This window comes from Echinops telfairi, unplaced genomic scaffold (genome assembly GCF_000313985.2).
Source record: "Echinops telfairi isolate 266 unplaced genomic scaffold, ASM31398v2 ScPeMD7_2291;HRSCAF=2852, whole genome shotgun sequence".
NCBI lineage: Eukaryota > Metazoa > Chordata > Mammalia > Afrosoricida > Tenrecidae > Echinops > Echinops telfairi.
Genome location: NW_022106189.1, coordinates 2,707,355 through 2,711,467, shown reverse-complemented (window position 1 = coordinate 2,711,467; position 4,113 = coordinate 2,707,355).

Genomic DNA, 4,113 nt, shown 5'->3' with positions numbered 1-4,113 from the left:
TGTGTCTCCTGCAGTACAGCCCCGACAATATTCATAAGGCTCATTACTGGTTTTAATTTTGCCTGTTGTTTATTTACTGTCTCCTCCCCCACTTTATTGCCAGGGTGCAAGAGTTACTACTCTGTGCCCAGAACCAAAGGGCCTCAAAGCGGAATCTCTCCAGAAGTTGCTGGCCTGACATTCCAGTACCACAGGAGGGGGCTCAGGCCCAAGTCCAGGCAGCCTGGAGGGCCTCAGCCAAGGCGCCTTCTTTCATCTCCCCATCATACTCCTGCTCCTTCCCCAACTAAATGTGGCCTGTGTATCCCAGGAGAACCACCCTCAAAATAAAAGGCTGCACATCCCTGGAATGAAAGATGATGAGCACAATGACTTTATTGATGAAGTTTTGGTGGTGGAGGTGGTGGTGATGGTTAAGAATTGGAAATGAAGATATTAAAATATAAAGAAGCAAACTCATCTCCTACCTCTGTTATTCAGAGGTTAACACTTCACCTTTGGGCCTTTAAACAAATTTTTTAAATCCTGTACCCGTATTTTTTAAAGCACAGTTCAGCTTTTCATGTCCTAGATTCTCTTTTATTAAATTTCTGTCCCAAAATTATAAAATTAAACTCTGTTCCCTGTAGCCAGGGATGAAAAATGACACTCAAAGAAAATAATAACCTCCCATTGCCTCCCCTGTCATACCCCATGCCCACAAAATAACCAGTGTTCCATCCCCTTTCCTGGCTGTCCTTTAAGTGGCAGATAGCTGGATGGCTAGATAGAGAGGTGGATAAAAAGGGAGGAAGGAAGGGGCTGGAGAGGGAAGGGTCAGAGAAGGGAAAAAAGTATAAAGTAGTATAAGTCATAGTCCTTGCTAGTGTTTACAAAAATAGGTTTCTCCTATATACTTACATTTCAGTTTCCTGAAAAGTTATTTTTCATGTGAATTGCACTTCTATATCTGACAACAGATATAAACTTATCTCTCTTTCTTTATTTATTTCCATAATATGCCCTACTTCTGACCTATGGTTTCTTCAATAATCCTCTATGAATGGACACTGAATATTTCTTCTCTTCTTTCCTTTCAAAGGGATTAATGTCTGGGAAATAAAGAGGCAAACCAATCATTATTCACAGACTATATGATTTTATATATCAGAAATCCCCAAAACTGCACAAGTAGAGTGTTGGAAGTGATAAAGCAGTATGGCAGCAAGGCAGGATACAAGCTCAACAAACAGAAGTCTATCGGACTGCTCTACACATCAGACAAGATGACAGAAGAGGAAATTAAAAAGGCAGTACCCTTTACAATAGCCAAGCACAAATTGAAATATCTAGGGATACACCTGAGTAAAAAAAGAAAAGATTTGTACAAGGAAAACTATTACAAGAAACCAAGAGTGAATGGAAGAATATCCCATGCTCATGGATTGGAAGACTCAATGTAGTAAAGATGTCAGTTCTGCCGAAGGCACTATATAAGTTTAATGCTATCCCAATACAAATACCATCATCCTTCTTCAAAGAATTAGAAAAAAACTGATCACCAACTTCATATGGAGAGGGAAGAAGCTCAGAATTAGCAGAGAACGCCTCAAGAAGAAGGACAGAGTGGGAGGGCTTGCTCTACCCTACTTTAGCACGTGTTATACAGCCCCAGTGGTCAAAACAGTGTGGTACTGGTATAACAGCAGATATTCAGACCAATGGAAAAGAGCTGAAACCCCAGAAATAAAAATATCAGCATACAGGCAACTGATTTTTTGTATAAAGGTTCAAAAATTGTCAAATGGGAAGCAGGTGCCCTCTTCAATAAGCGGTGCTGGAAAAGATGCATATCTGCCTGTACAAAACTGAAGCAAGACCCTTACCTCACTCCATGCACAAAAATAAACTCAAGGTGGATCACAGACCTTGAGGTAAAACACCAAACTATTAAGGAAATTTATGAAGGAATTGGGACAAACCTGAGAACCTTGGCACAGGGAATACATAGGCTATCTGAAATAGGGAAAGATACAAATACAAAGGAAGCACAAATTGACAATTGGGATATACTGAAGGTAAAACACTGTACATCGAAAGAATTTGGCAAGAGAGTAATAAGAGAGCCCACAGACTGGGAAAGCATCTTCAGCAATGATACATCAGAAAAAGGGCTATTACTAAAATCTACAATACCCTGCTAGATTACAGTAAGAAAAAAAACTAACTGCCCACTAAGGAGGTGGACAAAGGACCTGAACAGAAGTTTCATAGGGACAGAAATCTGAATGGCCAATAAACATATGAGAAAATGTTCCTGATCGTCAGCCATAAGAGAAATGCAAATTAAAACAATGAGATACCACCTAACACCCTCAAAGATAGCCCAATTCAAAAAATCAGAAAGTAACAAGTGTTGGAGGGGCTGTGGGAAGATAGGAATGCTCATCCACTGCTGTGGACCTGTACAGCAATTATGGAAATCAATTTGGCGATATCTAAAGAAGATGGAGCTACCACATGACCCAGCAAGCCCCCTACTGGGCATATACCCAGAAGAGATGACAAACAAACCACAGCCAGACATCTGTGCTCCAATGTTGGTTATGGCATAGTTCACAATTGCAAAGTATTGAAACAACCCAAATTTCCATCAACAGATGAATGGATCAAAAAACTGTGGTACATACATACAATGGAGTACCACGCGTCCCTAAAAAGCAGCAATAAATGCATGAAGCACATCACAACACAGGAAGAACCAGAGGAAATCATGCTAAGTGAAGTAAGGCAAGCACAAAAGGACATAACAACTTGAATCCACTGAGGAGAGGGCGAGAGAGACCAGGCTTCAACCCGGTGCCCCAAGACGTGAATACAACATACCGGCATGTACCAGGGAACCAATAAAGGGCTGGCCTCAATCCCGGCTACGTGGACACCTCCCTCAGAAGAACGCACTTCAGAGGACAGCAGTGGGGTTACAGCTTGGGGAGAGGGGTGCATCAGATTAGAGCACACGGGAGAAGTGAAAAGAAATGGAGAGCACTTCCTGACCCATGAAGCCCCGAGGATGATGTTCCTGCTCAGAGCAGACAATTCAAGAGGAGGACCATAGGGCCGGCCCCACCATGGGACATGGCGTCCCTCACTGAACCATGGCACTGTGGAGACAACACTGGAGACACTGTAGGAATAGTGCATGGTCTGGCCCCATCATGCTGGAGTGAGGCACTGAGGGCATGCAGCAGAGCAGTAGGGGCAGCAGACTGATGAAACACCCGGGGAATTACCAAAAATAGACCTTGGAGACTGAGTGTGGCACCTCATCAGACTTGACACTCATAAAGGCCAACAAACAGACCTTGAACTATTTATAGGCTTTTCCATTTTTGTCAGTGGCTTTCTTTTTGTTATTTTGTTTTTGTTTTGGGTTGTTATTATTATTGTTTTGTTGGTTTTGACTTCCTTTGTTGTTTTATTTGGCTTTGCCTCGTTTTTGCACTTGTTAATGAATCTGCATGTCTATGTAGATAAGACAGGTGGGATAAATAATTTGGAGATGAAAAGAATGGGACCAGTGGTTTGGGGGGACGGGGATATGGGAAATGGGGAGGTAGGAGAAAGGAAAGGTGGGGGAAACTGACGCAGGGACAAGGGAACGACAAGTGAACTATAATCAATGGAATGAAGGTGGTAGGATACCTAGTGGGGCTTAATCAATGGTAATGTAGCACCAAGGAATTACTAAACCTGAATGAAGGCTGAACATGATGGTGGGACAAGAGGAAAGTAAAAGGAAATAGAGAAAAGAACCAGAAGGCAAAGGAAATTTATAGAGGCCTAAGTACAGGCATGTACATATGTAAATACATATATAATGAAAGGGGAATAGAACTATGTACTCATATGTATATGTTAAAAATTAAATTTGCAGATGGACATTGGGTCTAGACTCAATGACTCCCTCAACACAAGAACACTTGGTTCTAACAACGCAGCATTCTGTGATGCTCACCTTTCCAACACAATTGATGAAGACAAAATGGCATAAGCAAATGTGGTGAAGAAAACTGATGAGGGGGTCTTAAAGGCTTGAAGATAAACAAGTGGCCATCTGAGATGCAACAAAGC